Here is a 17180-nt window from a genome sequence, read left to right on the forward strand (position 1 = left end):
TCTACTTTTTCACTTTCCCCATCATCCAGCTGAAGTCCTAGGGTCCGTTTGGCAAGATCCTTTGCTCACTGCTGTTCATCACTTTTTTCAGCCAAACACCAACCCTGAAAGACCCCTGTTATCTTCTTTCTCCACAACTACTCCCTATAGCCAAGTACTACTTGGTACAGAAAGGCAAACTGCTTCCATGAAGACATAATCATCAACTTCAAATGGGCTCCCCATATGTCTCAACTTAACTCATTCACCCACTTTCACAACAACTATTTCACACTTTCTTCACTGTCCTCAGAATTCCAAGCCACCCCCTCTTCTCTCATGCTGTTAGTTGATAATTGTTTTCTATTTTATCAGAGCAATAGAAACAACCAGACAAAAGTCTTTACCTTCACGATAACAAATATTGCACTGTTTGTTTCTGCACTATTCCATCTTTTTTTTTCTGATAAGAGATATTATTTATTTACCTGCCTAAGGCTAGACATTTCATTTACCTGTTCATTGGATCCCACCTGCTCACCACTTCTTAAAACCTCTGAAACTCTGAATATTAATATTTTTTTATCTTGTTGATATTTCATTGCTTCCTTAAGTCAAATCTTCCCTCTGATATTTAAACATGTTGATGTATCCCTTATATTGATAAAAACTCTCCCTGAATCCCAATAACACTCAAGTCTCATCCTCCATTTCCTCTCTGTCAAAGCCAAACTTTTAATCTCAATGTCTCCATCCTTAATCTTTTACTCAGGCAAAAATCTTGTGTCTTTTCTGATCACTGCAGGGAAAAGGCTATTATTAGAGTATTCAATGAAATCATGTTGATTGACCTCTCAGCAGCCTTTGATAGAGTTAACCCCTTTCTTCTTCTTGATATGTTCTTCTGTTGGCCTCTGCAACTCTTTCATCCTAGGTTTCTTCCTGCCTCCCTGGTCAATCTCTCTATGCTTCTTGGAAAATTCCTTCTCTAAACAGGCATTAAATATTTTCTTTTCTTAAAGTTCAGATTCTCACCCTCCTTTCCCTCCACAATATTGGCTAGGGATTTTATTCCAATCCATACTTTTAGCATTATTGACATGCCAATGATTCAGCACAGGCCTCTCTTCTTGAGTTCCAGATCTATGTGTATAACTGTCCACCAATACTTCTACCTACTTCCTCAAATATCTTCAGATACAACAAAACCAAAACCAATTGTATGATTCTCTATCCATGTACAGAAGAAAACAACCCAGTTCTCTTCCAGTGCCTTTTATCTGGTAGAATAGCATCATCGTTCACCCAGTTATATAAACCAGAAACTCTCTTCCTCAGCCTACATTTCTCATCCATTTCTGAGGCCCATCAAAGCCTTTTTACTGTGAATATCTGTCGAATTTCATCCCTTCTTTCCATCTTCATGGTTGCTAACCTAGCCCAAGCTGCCAACCTGTCCTACCTGAAGACCTGTAGTAGTTCATTACGAGGTCTCCCCCAATCTACTATAATTCATTCTCCAAAATGATGGTAAATTGATTATTTCAAAATACAAATATGATTGTGTCCTCCCTACCTCACCCCTGTCTAAAACTCTTTAGTGTTCTCTATTCCTTTAAAGATAAGAAAACAGAAAGTACTTGTATTAGTTCATTTTCATGCTGCTGATAAAGACATACCTGAGACTGGGCAATTTACAAAAGAAAGAGGTTTAACTGGACTTATAGTTCCACGTGGCTGGGGAAGCCTCACAATCATGGCTGAAGGCAAGGAGGAGCAAGTCACATCTTACGTTGATGGCAGCAGGCAAAAAGAAAGCTTGTGCAGAAAAACTCGTTTTTAAAAATGTCAGATGTCTTGAGAGTTATTTACTATCACAAGAACAACGTGAGAAAGATCTGCCCCCATGATTCAATTACCTCCCACTGGGTCCCTCCCACAACACGTGGGAATTCAAGATGAGATTTGGGTGGGGACACAGCCAAACCAAATCAGTACTCAAGGGATTGTTTGGTCAAAGCTCCTGCCTGCCTTGGAAGCCCCACTTGACATCTTCTTTGCCTCACTCTCTGGAATCCTGTCACTCACTCTGCTGCAGTTCCTCAAATGTGCCATGTTTCCTTCTGTAACAGGATCTTGACAGATGCAGTTCCCTGTGTCTGTATATTCATCCTCTCTTTGTTGTTAAATAAACTCATAATCACCCTGATCTCTACTCATGTCACTTCCTGAGATGAACTTTTCTTCCCCCAGCATATTCCGTTTCTTCCAAGCCCCAATCTCATTTCCACATATACACAGTATCATTACTTAATTTGATCCATTCCTATCTCATAGGACTGAATGTTCCATGAGACCTGGGGAGAGTATATTTAGTACTTGCCCTTTATAAGAACTCAATAAATATTTCTGATTGAATAGACTTATGGAAGTATGGATGGATAGGAAAATTTAAAGCACATGACATGCGCAAAATGTGAGCAATAAACTAAGATACAGTATCTATCTATTTTCTTTATTTTTCATGTTTATTGTAGTTTAATCAAGCAAAATCTGTTACTGAACTTGTAATCTCTTAATTTTTTCTAATTAAGAAAAAAATTGAATTCTTTAACTTTTTTTATGAGAGTCCTAGGCTTTTTATATTAAATCCATTATTTTAAAATAAACTCCCATCTCCCAAACCACCTACTTTACAATTCAAAATTCTCATAATATTCTACAGCAGGCAAGAAATATTATTTGGTCTAATGAAAATAACTTCCTTTTACTCAAATATTTGGTATTCAATAATAACCATACTGTTATAAAGGGAATTGAGATAATCTATTTTAATTCACTTTAATACGTATTTATCACACATCTACAATTTGTCACAGTGTTTGTGAGAATATGAAAATGAACAGGGCAAGGCCGGGTGCAGTGCCTCATGCTTGTAATCCCAGCACTTTGGGAGGTCAAGTGGGGCAGATCACTTGAGCCCAGGAGTTCAAGACTAGCCTGGCCAACATGACGAAACCCCATCTGTACTAAAAAAAGAAAATGAACAGGACAGATACTTACCCTGCTGGTACGAAGTTGCTAACAGAAAAGCTGGTAGTCGAATCATTTTATTGTAACATTTAATTATTTATTGTTTCAGTTTCCCCGCCTTTTGAAACACTTTACTGAATAACTGAATAATATTGACCAAGAGTGGTCCTTTAATAGGACAATCTACACTCACAATAATGATTTTAATAAATTAGGGAGCACTCTACCAAAGGAGACATATGATGATATATGACCAGAGGAAGATAAACATGATTTTAATGAATATTTTTAATCATCATTCACTCTTCATAATAATCTTTAGCTTAAAGACTGTATCAGAGTCACAAGATGAAATAAAATAATAATTAATATCGTAATGAACCCCAGAGGAAAAGACAGAAAATATAGATAATATCCATGATACCCTAGGCATGGGTATTGTTTAAAATTTAATATGTTTAAGCATATTAAATTCTGGCAAGAGTATTAAATTAAGAAATGAATGCTTTTAAAAATATCGATATCAGAAAATTCAAAATAAATACAATACCTATTGAATGAGACTCTCTCTCATGACACCTGCTTCTGGAACACCACATTCCTTGAAGGAGTGATTACCCATCCCCCAGTTGGCTTCCATTATTACTTTAAATATTAATTGATAATTTGCTATGAGCTAGAAAGGCATTGGGCTAAGAACTTTCTACAGATAATTTCATGTAACCTTATAGGAAAATTATGAGCTAGGCACAGTTGCTATTCCATTTCACTGATGAAGGAAACTGTGGTGCAGATAAATTAAATAACTTTTTCAGGATCACACAGTTAGTAAGTGATAGAGCGAGGATTTAAAACCATATTGTGTGACCCCAGTGCTCTTACCTGACTATATATTGGTATACTGTTGTCCCTCAGTACTTGTAGAGGATTGATTCTATGACTCCCCTTGGATACCAAAATCCGTGAATGCACAAGTCCCTGATATAAAATAGTGTAATATTTACATATAACTTATGCACATCCTCTCATATACTTTAAATCATCTCTAGATTACTTATAATACCTAATACAATGTAAATGCTAGCTAAATAGATGTTGCACTGTATTGTTTAGGGGTAATGATAAGAAATAATGTCTGCACATATTATGTCCAAATGCAACTATTTTTTTTTTCTTTTTCAATCCGCTGTTGGTTGAATCCATGGATGCAGACCCATGAATGGGAAGGAATGACTGCGCTTTCCTCCAATAAAATCTCCTAATAAGTGAGTTTAAATTTGCATAAGTGAAACAGGCACCAATTTTAGAAAAGTGGTGTGTAATTTAGAAATCAAACACTGATCAATATACAACTCCAAAATATTGGAGGAATAATCACCTTTCTGCCTTGCAGTGAAAAGAGAAAAGACATTTAGATAAGATCAAAACTGACCATCTGTGCTTTGTTTCATTTATTTTATTTTACTTTATTTTATTTTGAGAAAAGGTATCTCTCTGTCACCCAGGCCAGAGTACAATGGTGCAATCACGGTTCACTGCAGCCTCTAACTCCCAGGCTTAAGCAATCCTCCCACTTCAGCTTCCTGAATAGCTGGGACCACAGGCACACACCATCATGCCCATCTAATTTTAAAAATTTTGTAGAAATAGGGTCCCACTATGTTGTCCAGGCTGGTTTTGTACTCCTGGGCTCAAGTGATCCTCCCACCTTGGCCTCCCAAAGTGCCGGGATTGCAGGCATGAGATAGGGCCAGGGACAGTGTCTCTTGCCTATGATCTGTGGATCACATGCCTCCAATTGGGATTTGGTAATTTTTTTTCTGCTTTTTCTTTTCCAAAAGTTGTAACTAAATTTGTGGGGAGACTTGATCAAACTTTCTAGGCTTTCACTGTTTTGTTTTGTTTTCCTTTTTTGTTTTATAAAAAGTATTGTTGCCTTTTACAGTAAATCTGAAATTGATCTCTCAATCTAGGGGCAGGGAAAGAATGTTGAGTAGGGGGAGCCACACAGGACTGAGAACTATAAAACAGAGCAAATTACAGCCAAGAGAGCATGATCTGTAACCGCTTGGTCGTAGCTGCATTAAAGGGCAAATGCACATGTTCACAGAAAGTGCTTTCATCACTCAAAGGGGCACTTCTGAAAAGGACAACTCGCTAGAAATGAGAATGAGGGAGGTGAGGCCGAGGTCATCTGCTACAGTTACCTGCTTACTCATTTTAGCTACAATGGGAAATGCTGAGGTTTTCAAAACAAACAATCTTGTCTTTCCCTTTATATTTCTCTTTGGTCAACAACGAACTTTGTTTTGTATGTGTCAGGCAAGAAGGAGAATGTTAACTCAAGATTAATCTACCTAAAATACTGAGACATCTGATGTGCTCTTGTTAACTACTTGCTCATTTTTGACAAAACAAAACACACAAACATATACACAAATACATACACATATACAAATACACAGAGTGTTCACAGATGTGCTTTTTACTTCAGTCATCTGGGTGTGGTAGTAGGAAACTGCAGCACGAGGGAGAAGGGGAGAGGGGAACACGTATGGGGTTTACAATGTAGCATGTGTACAGCTTCATTGTGGACATTCAACCTCCTCCTTCTCAACATTTACTATCAAATGTCCTTCATTTACGTCCCTTCGGGGTACTTTGATAGCACACAAGTCCCAGACTCACCCCATTGCGACATTCTTCTCTTCTCATTCTCTTCACTTTACTCTCGTCTTTTGCCTTTTCCTTCCCTTCTCAGGGGAAAAACGCTAAAACAAACAAAAACAGGAAGGAAGGAAAGAAGGAAGGAAGGAAGGAAGGAAGGAAGGAAGGAAGGAAGGAAGGGAGGGAGGGAAGAAGGGAGGGAGGGAGGAAAGAAGGGAGGGAGGAAGGAAGAGAGAAAGGGAGAGTGGGAGTGAAGAAAGAGAGGATGGAGGGAAGAAAAGAAGAAAAAAGGCTGAGAGAGAAAGAAAGAAAGAAAGAAAGAAAGAAAGAAAGAAAGAAAGAAAGAAAGAAAGAGAAAGAAAGAAAGAAAGAAAGAAAGAAAGAGAAAGAAAGAAAGAAAGAGAAGGAAAGGAGGGAGGGAGGAAAGAAAGGGAGAGAGAAAGAAAGAAAGAGAGAAAGACAAAAGGAAGGAATGAAAGAAGGAAAGAAAAAGCTAGTGAGCATGCAGTTGAAAGAAAGGAAGTGAGAGGCCAAATAGATAGACAATGGCCAGACCATATATGAAAATAGAATTTTCACCCACAACCTACAGAAGTCAAAAATCTGCTAAGAAAACTCACCCCCATACCTACAACAACCAGCCCAAGAAGCCAACCTGCTACAGGTCAGACTTGTAGGAATCCAAAGTGCTATCTCTAATAACAATCCAGGAAGCTAAACAATAACTTTCAGAACAACAGATCCAAGATGGCCTGGGCTTGATTAATAGCTGACCAGTCCCCCAATTTTTATCCCTACTTCAAATTTAGGATCAACCAGGAAAAGCCAAATATACCCCCCTAACTAATCCCAGAGGATGTCTTTTTTCTAGTCAGCCCACCCACAGTCTTCCCATGCCAACAGCCTCCAATCTGGACACACCTGAAGCCTTCCCTCCTTTCCACTATGAAGCTTCCCCATTCCTCTGCCTGACTTTGAGTATTTACCAAAATGCAAGTGATAGTGACTGACTTGCTTAGCTACAGCAAGCTCAGAATACATAGATTTTGTTTGTTCTCATTTGGTTGATCTTCATTTATTTCCACAGAAGAAAGGAAGAAAGAAAACAAGAAAGAGAAAGAAAAGAAAAAAAAAATCTCATTACTAATTGGTATCTTTGTACTCTGTTTTCATTTTCTACATATCCAATAAATAGTATTAATAATTTCTTGAGGGCATGGATTCTTATATATGTACATACATATATTTGCATTCCCAGACATTCCTAGCTAAAGGTCATTAATATAGTAGATAATGAATAATACTTTATTAATTATTAATTACACTATGGTGTTTTGTTTCATTTAATAATTATTTTGACTTACATATCAAAAGAACCTTATATATGAATCTAATGCAACATCCATCTCAAATTGGGGAGCTAAATTGCAAGAATATAAAATTGCATCTTATAAATGCACAACTATGGGAGACCATAATATGCCACCCCAAAATGTTCTTGAGCTGAAAGCAATTAAGAAGATGCAGATGCTGGAAGCTCTCTGCCTTCCCTCTATCTACTTAAAATCAGGATATAAATTTATTTTCAAAAAAAAAATCCTGCCTCCCCTCTACCATGGAGAATAAAGGTTAACAACTTTAGACCCCTATCATGTGGAGATTATACCAGGGGAAACTACATTAACCAGATTTACTAACCAGCTTTTATCTGCCAGTTATTTGCCTTCCCCCAAGTTCCACCCTTAGAGACTCAAAGTCCTTTTTCTTTTTCTTGTCATTTCTCTAAACATTTACTGATCTTTGTTGAAGATGCTGTATAAATAAGCTGAAATTCAAAGTCACCTCTTTGAGAACTTCTCATTCCCTAGGTCTCTCCATGTACATATGAAATATATGTGCTAATTAACTTCTTTTGGGTTTTTTTTCTTGTTAATCTATCTTTTGTAACAGGAGTCCATTCCAACCAATAATCTATGGGATTATTCTTTCTTTAGCTAATCAGCAACCTTACAAGACTTCTGACTGCTGCTTGTTTCCCTACTACATTGTGCTGTTTTTCATACTTAAAACAAGTTCTGAATGTACATATAAATTATATTAATGCACGTATCTATCTCTCATATATATGTATCAATAAATTCTTTTATAAATTTGGAAAAATTCCACTCTATTGTATACATTTGATATGGAAAGTAATATAGTGGATATTATTGTTGTGAGGTCTTTGGGGTGTTGCTTTTCTGGCCAGAAACCTCTGTGGCCAATGGTGCCTTTGAGTTCTTATCCTTTGTTCAGGAAGAATGAGGTATGCAGACAAGTGGAGAGTGAGCAAGACAAAAAGGAGCTTTATTGAGTGTTACAACAGCCCAGAGGAGGCTTGTGGTGGGTAATGGGTAGCTCCTCTCCATAGGCAGGTTGTCCCATCGAGTGATCAGCTCTCAGCAGAGAGGAGGCCCTGGAGTGGGGGCCTCCCCTCCAGGCAGGTCATCCTGAGGAGTGTTCGGCTCTCAGAAGATAGGGTAGCTCCACTCTACAGCTAGTCAACCCAACTGTCCGCAGCTTTCAGCAGAAAGGAAGCCCTGGAGAAGTCTGCTTTTTCCTGGCTGAGTCCAGGGATTTTCTTCCCTTTAGAGGGAAGTACATGCTGATTAGTCCATGAGCAACCATGAGTGGGCCAAGGAAAAAGCACCATGAGTTCCTCCTCTGGTAGACAGGACTGGAAGCCCAGCTCCCAAGCTTCAGGCCCTCCCTGGCCTGAAGGTGGGGCTTCACCGTGGCAGCCTCCTTCCACCCACGAGCCAGTCTGCCTCCCACAGCTTCATGGCACCCAGGCTGTTTGTGACAAGGGGAGCCTGCAGGCCTCACTCCCTCGGCTTCTCTCCCATGCTCCTAGGGATCAAAGTCCAGAGGTGGCAGGAAGCAGGCGTGTCACCACTGCCCTGAGCATGCCCACTACGACAGTACCCAGGCACAGCCCCAACCTTGCTCCACAATCAGAGCAGGTCCTGGGAGCAGGGAAAGGCCAGGCACTGGGAGCAGGCACTTCTGAGCCTGTGGAGAGCAAGGGAAACTTCCTGGGCCCCGAGAGCACAGAAATATCTGGGTCCCCACCCGGGATGGATGCCTGCAGCTGCAACCAGGGAGCTCCTGCCCAACCAATTCAGAAGGGGCAGAGCTACCCCTTGCCTGGCTCTCGCCAGTTCCTGGAGCATGCAGCCCTGATCATGCCTCCAAAATTGGAGAGGGCACCAACAGCAAGTAGAAACTAGACACTGGGAGCAAGAAAAAGTCTGCAAAATATCCAAATCTATTTAATCTTCGTGAGTCTGTTGCTATTGCAGAAAAGTGATAAGAGATAAAGGGTGGTTTTAAGACCTCTGTCTTTCTCCTATGATACTGAGATGCTAAGAAGCACTTCCTAAAGTTGGTAGAACAAGAAACAGGAGTTCAGGAATATCATTTATATTTGTACACATAACTATAAGTAAAATTAAACACTAAAACTAAACCTGTTTTTTTTTTTTTTTTTTTTTTTTTTTTCTGAGACAGGGTCTTGGTCTCACTGTTGCCTAGGCTATCTTGAACTCCTGGGCTCAAGGAACCCTCCTGCCGCAGCATCCTGAGAAGCTGAGACTACAGGTATGTACCACCTTACCTAGCTGTTGGACATATTTTTTAAAATAGGGCAGAACAAAAAGAAAAAAGTAGGTAAGAATTCCTCTCTGTTACAATAGAGCTGTGTGGTCTAAAGTTGGTGTATCCAGAAATGAAATTGCTATTGTTATTTAAGTTATTTTGAGTTAAGGTGACCATCAACTGTAGAAGTGAAAACAGAAACAGCCAAAATCAGTAGGGCTAGTAATGGGAGCAAGAGCAAGAAACTTTAGTTATTAATTTAATTCTATTATATACTGCTTGCTTTAAAATAAAAAGTTCAAGTTTTTCCAATATGATGTATGGTATAATAGTGTGGTTTTATGAAATGGTGTGGTCTAATTTGAAACTACATATTATTATAAAAATATTGAATTATAATATTTCATGTTATAAAATTAAGTGATTATAATATTTAAATATTTAATTCATATGAATAACATTTTATATAAACTATAATATTAAATATAATGGAGGTAATAAATGAGTAATTATAAAAGTCTGAAATTGAGACACGTTTTGTGGATCTTACATGCATGGCTTCTTCATAAAGCTTTCTTGCAAACAGAATTGTAAGTTAACAATCAAGCAAACGTGTGCTGAAGTGGTTTGTGGTAAAAAGTAGTTGATTCTGAGAGGTGAAGCCAGCTGGACTTCCTGTGTCCAGTGGGGACTTGGAGAACTTTTCTGTTTTAAAAGAAGATTGTAAAATGAACCAGTGCTCTGTAGCTAGCTAGAGATTTGTAAAATGGACCAATCAGTACTCTGTAAAATGGACCAATCAGCAGGACATGGGTGGGGACAAGTAAGGTAATAAAAGCTGGCCACCCCTAGCCAACAGGGGCAACCCACTCGGGTCCCCTTCCACGCTGTGGAAGTCTTGTGCTTTCACTCTTCACAATAAATCTTGCTGCTGCTCACTATTTGGGTCCCTGCCATCTTTGAGAGCTGTAACACTCACCGCAAAGGTCCCTGGCTCCATTCTTTTTTTTTTTTTTTTTTTTGAGACAGAGTCTCACTCTGTCACCCAGCCTGGAGTGCAGTGGCACGATCTCGGCTCACTGCAAGCTCCACCTCCCGGGTTCACACCATTCTCATGCCTCAGCCTCCCACGTAGCTGGTACTACAGGCACCTGCCACCATGCCTGGCTAATTTTTTGTATTTTTTAGTAGAGACAGGGTTTCACCATGCTAGCTAGGATGGTCTCGATCTCCTGACTGTGATCCACCTGCCTCGGCCTCCCAAAGTGCTGGGATTACAGGCGTGAGCTACCGCACTGGGCCACGACTTCATTCTTGAAGTCAGCAAGACCACAAACCCACCAGAAGGAAGAAACTCTGGAAACATATGAAGGAACAAACTCCGGACAAACCACCTTTAAGAGCTGTAACACTCACCATGAAAGTCTGCAGCTTCATTCGTGAAGTCAGTGAGACCATGAACCCACTGGAAGGAATAAACTTAGGACACAATTCTATAATTTGATTCTATAGTATGAAATGCATCAAGGAAATTAGATGGATTGATGGATAATTAGAAGAATGGACTGGTGGGTAGTATTAAATAAAACAATTAGAATAAAAGATTAATTTTAAAACCTAAGTAGAAAGTATGTGTGTATTCGCCCTACTGTCTTTTTAATTTCTCTTCTACTTAAAAATTTTCATAAAATGGGATTTTTTTTTGAAAAATTGCAAACAAAAGTCAAGTAAAAAACGCATAAAAAACCTCTATGCTTTCCTGTCCTTGCTTTTGATAGATCCTGAGTTTATGTTAGCCATGAGGTCTCTTTTCAACAGAAGGTTCAAAATCTGTCCCTGTTAGCATGACAAAGAAGCAATTCTAATTCTGAGCAGAGATGTGAGACAAAGGAAAATTGTGCTTTCAGACTCACCTTTACTGTGGCCACTTCGTTACAGACACTTATGGAAGAGTTCCATTTTAGCAATTTGCCTTAGCAGTTCTTACAATTTGTCTCCAAAATTGATTTTAGGACTAAACACTATAAAATTCTTGGCCTTGGTGAGAGGTGACAGCGTGCTGGCAGCCCTCACAGCCCTCGCTCGCTTTCGATGCCTCCTCGGCCTGGGCACCCACACTGGCCGTGCTTGAGGAGCCCTCAGCCCACCACTCCACTGTGGGAGCCCCTTTCTGGGCTGGCCAAGGCCGGAGCTGGCTCCCTCAGCTTGTGGGGAGGTGTGGAGGGAGAGGCGTGGGCGGGAACCGGGGCTTCACGCAGTGCTTGTGGGCCAGCGCAAGTTCCGGGTGGGCACAGGCTCGGTGGGCCCCACACTCAGAGTGGCTGGACGGCCCCACTGGCCCCGGGCAGTGAGGGGCTTAGCACCTGGGCCGGCAGCTGCTGTGCTCGACTTCTCACTGGGTCTTAGCTGCCTCCCCATGGGGCAGGGCTCGGGACCTGCAGCCCGCTATGCCTGAGCCTCCCCCCACCCATGGGATCCTGCATGGCCCGAGCCTCCCTGACGAGTGCCACCCCCTGCTCCATGGTGCCCAGTCCTGCCGACCACCCAAGGGCCGAGGAGCGCAGGCGCACAGCATGGGACTGGCAGGCAGCTCCACCTGCGGCCCCAGTACAGGATCCACTGGGTGAAGCCAACTGGGCTGCTGAGTCTGGTGGGGACTTGGAGAACCTTTATGCCTAGCTAAGGGATTGTAAATACAGCAGTCGGCACTCTGTATCTAGCTCAAGGTTTGTAAACACACCAATCAGCACCCTGTGTCTAGTTCAGGGTTTGTGAATGCACTAATCAACACTCTGTATCTAGCTACTCTGGTGGGGACTTGGAGAACCTTTGTGTCGACACTCTGTATCTAGCTAATCTAGTGGGGAGGTGGAGAACTTTTGTGTCTAGCTCAAGGATTGTAAACGCACCAATCAGCACCCTGTCAAAACGGACCAATCAGCTGTCTGTAAAACAGACCAATTGGCTGTCTGTAAAATGGACCAATCAGCAGGATGTGAGTGGGGCCAGATAAGAGAATAAAAACAGGCTGCCCCAGCCAGCAGTGGCAACCTGCTGGTGTCCCCTTCCACACTGTGGAAGCTTTGTTCTTTCACTCTTTGCAATAAATCTTGCTGCTGCTCACTCTTTGGGTCCACACTGCCTTAAGAGCTGTAACACTCACTGCGAAGGTCTGCAGCTTCACTCCTGAGCCAGTGAGACCACGAACCCACCAGAAGGAAGAAACTCCAAACACATCCAAACATCAGAAGGAACAAACACCGGACACACCGCCTTTAAGAACTGTAACACTCACCATGAGGGTCCGCGGCTTCATTCTTGAAGTCAGTGAGACCAAGAACCCACCAATTCCGGACACATTGGGAATAAATACTTAATTTTTCTATAAAATGCAAATGTACCTATTTGACCTTTATGATTATTATTATTGTTTTTGTGAGAAACTTTAAAACTTAAGACTTGCCTATGAAAGGATTACCAAGAGACATCTCAGGGTCTCAGGATTGGAGGTGGGAGTGGGAATTAACATAAATGAAAAAGTTGGTTTCGTCAATAAAAAATAGATTATTCAGAAATGCTGAAGAGCATCACACAGATTCACCTTTTGAATCCCCTCTGGTTTCAACTCCTCATCTTCACTATCAATGCTGAGAGACTTTGCACAGACCATTTCATCAAGAATAAGTACAACTCCCCAGTCTGCTGTCTCTAATATTTCAGAAACACTAAATGAGAAGAAAGGAAATGAAAGTATCATAATAATTTCCAAGTACTATCTTCCATATGTTAGGTTCCAATATTCAGCAGTTCTTGCTTAGAAGCATACTATACCTGCCTAAGAACTTTCTATATCTTTTCTTTTATCCTACTTAATCTGGCCATCTATTATTATAAAATGAGAAGAGAAACACAGGTTCCATGTGTACCACAGTTTTATTAAGTTCAGCATTCTTTTCAACCACTGAAGAAGACCACAGTAGAAACTGTAGCAAAACATCTGCATTTATTCAGGCAATTGGGTTCAGGGAAATTTGTTGTTGCTTTTTTTTTTCTTTCTTCCTTTTTTTAATAAAAAGTTTCTTACTCAATATGAACTGTGTTGTTACTTTTATTTTGTAACAGATATAAAGTTAGAAAACATCTTCGTAGCTCTTCACCTTTGCCCTTAGTATTCTCTACTTAGAAATGGAGACATAGAAGTTTTATCTCCTAAGTTAAAAATAACAACTTGGGAAATGCAAGGGTGAATTCAGCAGCAAGAACCTGCTAATTGGCAAGTTTGAGTTTGCTTAGGCAGTGTTAAGGGAGAAGATACATATTTTGAGTAACACAAGAGAGACTCTTTGCAAACACTTCACTTCAGATTTTGTGGTGTTAAAGCAGAGTGACTCAGTGTCAGGACTAAAGGATCTTAGAAGCTAGTATCTTGCCAGTACCAAAAGCAACCCACAAGCCTGTGTAAATCTCCTCAATTAACCTCCATTTAAAACAAAAAAATAGATAAGTAAACTAAAATAATCCACTGAGCAGAATCTCCAGAGCATTAAGGAAACAAATGCAACACATCATTTTTCTTTCATAAGAACAGAGGAGGGAGAGCAAGGGGGAGATGGAGAGGGTTTACACATGAGTGTGGACAGGGAGGTGTCTGAGGGTCTTGAGTCAATAAGTCACATTAAGTCACATTAATAACCTTACTTATGTTTCAATCATAGACCTAACCAATCACACAACTTCATAATCTAAGTCCATCACATCCCTATTGAAGGTGCAATGCCTGGTGTTTACTTTTCATCCTGTTATGGGATAGGTTGGATTGAATATCCAGGGAGCAAAATTTTCTTGTAGATTTTGTCTTACATTCTAAATAATGAAGCCATCCTCACAAGGTTAACAAGAATTCTGAACAGGAATATAATTATAATTAAGCAGTCCTTCAACCCACTTCCTTGTAACCAAAAGTCACCTAACACTAGTTACTGATCATTTGCATCTCCATTGTTTCTACAGATGGGATTTCTCATATTAGGATCATAAGGCTTTGGTTTAAGAGTTGCTTAAGCAGATCCTGACTTCCAGAAGAATAGCTGACACCAACCAATTTGAAGACCCCTACAGAGAAACCAAATCGGCATGAGAATATTGTTTCTTTGTCTCCCTGTCTCATGACTTCAGTATAGCCTCTTGACAAATCAACAATCTCCACATTTTAGTCCATTCCAAAACCCTTAAGAACCCTAACTCCAAGTTCCTCAAGGAGACTAATTTGAGGTTTCTTCCTGTCTCCTCATTCAACAGCCCTGTTATTAAATTTCTTTCTCTTCTGCAACTTGTTACCATGTATTGACTTGCCATGAGCACAAATCTATTACATTTACACCAAAATCATTTTATTTCACATAGTTTCTCAGATTTTGGTATCTAGCAAAAGGAAGAAACCAGATTCTCTGAGATTTAATGCATAACTTGAGCACATTTGGAAGTCCTAACTTTCTGAACAGGAACTCAGGAGACCCAGGTTGTACTCTTACCTGTGACTCTTACTATCCCATTTGTCTTGAGTAGAGTTTTTAACCTTCCTGGAGTCTTAGTTCCAACATTGGTAAGATATGGAACTCAATAGTGGACTACAAAGTTCTATCTTGTACCTTCAGGAAGGGTGTTATAAGGAGCTGGAGGGAGGGTGATGGTGATGATGGTGATTGCTAACGTTGATCAGGCATTTGCTACATTTGATGACTATGCTAAATAGTTTCAAATAACATTTTACTTTATTCTCACAGATCCCCTATAATGAGTGATCTAAGATTTATCTTACATTGTGGGGGGAGAGAGTATATTTCAGCATGTTCACTAACTCTTAAAAAGCAAATATTTTTTACCCACCTTCCTCCCCCAGGATCTGTTGAGATGTCAAAAGAGGTTGGTGTATGTAAAATTCTTTAGAAATTGTAAAGCAAATGCAAATGTGAATTACTATTTGGATCACCGGTCAGCACTGTCTGCAAAATTTCAGGCAAGTTACCTTCATTTTTCCCTGGTACATTTTCATCTTAATTTCAATCACTCTATAGTCATTTCTATTGTTTAACTATCTTTTTAAGTTTCATTTTTAATTTCATTTTATTGTAATAGAAACTTAGCCATTGTTTAGCCTAGTATTCAAACTTTAGTGTCTTTATTTTCAAATTATAAGTAAATTGTCACAGATTATTTTTCATTATAATAGTGTTGGCTTTTTAACAATAAAAATAATTATCATTACAAGTGGTCATGCTGTGTTCCCATGCATGAGGTGCCCTTAGGGTTAATAGCCATGGAAGGAATGAATGAGGAATAGAATTGTTTGGGGAAGTTGAATGGCCATGTAGTTTTCTTGGGAGTCCTAGTCAATACTACAGATAATCTGAAGCTGGAATGAAAATTCAGAGATATTCCAAGTCAGTGTAAGATGGCCAGGTCTTTCTATTCCCACACAGTTCAGTCATTAATGTGGGCAATTTCCCTGGAAGGGATATGACCTCAGCTCTCTTCAGCAGATGTAAGCCCAAAGGGAGATAACTCCTGATAGCTGGTCTCCTGCAACTTCCCAGCAACTGCCATATAGTTTTTCATTCCTGAAGAGGAATCTAGATGTGTCACATATCACAAGGTATACCACCTAGGCTTAGAGAAATACAAAAATTTACCTTGAACAAATCTAAGTTTGAAGAGCAACCTTTGAGTAACCCTGTTTGGTTATGTAAATATTAGTTTAGTAGCCACCCAAGCTTAACCTCGGAGGATAAGCAGGAAGACCTTTTGTGACCTAAAGACATCTTTTCCAAATATATCCTGGTATGCAAAACTGGTCACTGCATAAATTTGCCGAAAGACCATCCTGGAGGAAAAAGATGGAAAATCTGACCTCTTCCCTTTTGAGATTTAATTCTGCACCAAATATCATCTATCTACAGAAAGGCTCTAATTGAGATCTGCTGGCAGGATAGGACCAAGACTGTCCAAGGGGAACTGTAAAGAACAGAAATGGAAAAGCATCCTGATAACACAGGCTTTTCATGAGAACTGAAAAGTTTTACTGAAGACACTTGGTGCTGATTCCTGTATCTGCTTGAGGTTGGAAAGTCTCCTGGATCCAGCAACCCTGACATGATAACCTTGCTTTAAGAGCAAAAGCTGAGAATGTGATTAGGAAATACAAATGGTTGCTGCTTGGCAAACTTCAGTGTGAGGTACCATTGCAGATGGTATCAAGATCTGGAGTAATAAAGGCAACACAGCAGTGAGCAAGAATGCTTAGAACTGGATAAGACTTATTTTCATTAGTGACATCTTACAGCCCTCTTCAAGGTAATTCACATTCTTTCACTAAATATTTGAGTGACTACAATGTAATGAGATCTCATCTAAGGATCTGGGAATACAGCAGCAAACAAAACCAACATAATCTCTCCCCTTAAAGAGCGTAGGACAGGGGCAGTGGCTCAAGCCTATAATCTCAGCACTTTGGAAGGCTGAGTCAGGAGGATCACTTGACCCTGGGAATTTGAGACCAGCCTGGGCAATATGATGAAACCCCATATCTGCAAAAATCAGCCAGGGGTGGTGGTGTGCACCTGCAGTCCCTGGTACTCAGAAGGCTGAGATGGGAGAATCACTTGAACCCTGGGAGGGTGAGGCTGCAGTGAGCTGTGATGGCACCACTGCACTCCAGCCTAGGTTACAGAGTGAGACCCCATCTTTAACAAATACAAAATAAAGAGATTAAATTCTGGTAGCAGAGACACAAAATTTAAAAGTAAGTCAGTAACTAAAGATAAGATAATTTAAGATAGGTTATCCACAATAAAGGGAAGTATCGGGGG

At 40.1% G+C, this 17180-nt stretch overlaps 1 long non-coding RNA gene across 1 annotated transcript in view; it reads left to right on the plus strand.

Moving 5' to 3' along the window:
- LOC129491499 (uncharacterized) overlaps nt 1-9331 on the plus strand; it is a 93293-nt gene extending 83962 nt beyond the window's left edge. The window contains exon 3 of the long non-coding RNA XR_008660566.2: nt 9229-9331. This is a non-coding gene — a long non-coding RNA (uncharacterized lncRNA). The remainder of the gene's footprint in view (nt 1-9228) is intronic.
- Nucleotides 9332-17180: the final 7849 nt, after the last annotated feature.

This window comes from Symphalangus syndactylus, chromosome 10 (assembly GCF_028878055.3).
Source record: "Symphalangus syndactylus isolate Jambi chromosome 10, NHGRI_mSymSyn1-v2.1_pri, whole genome shotgun sequence".
Taxonomy (NCBI): Eukaryota; Metazoa; Chordata; class Mammalia; order Primates; family Hylobatidae; genus Symphalangus; species Symphalangus syndactylus.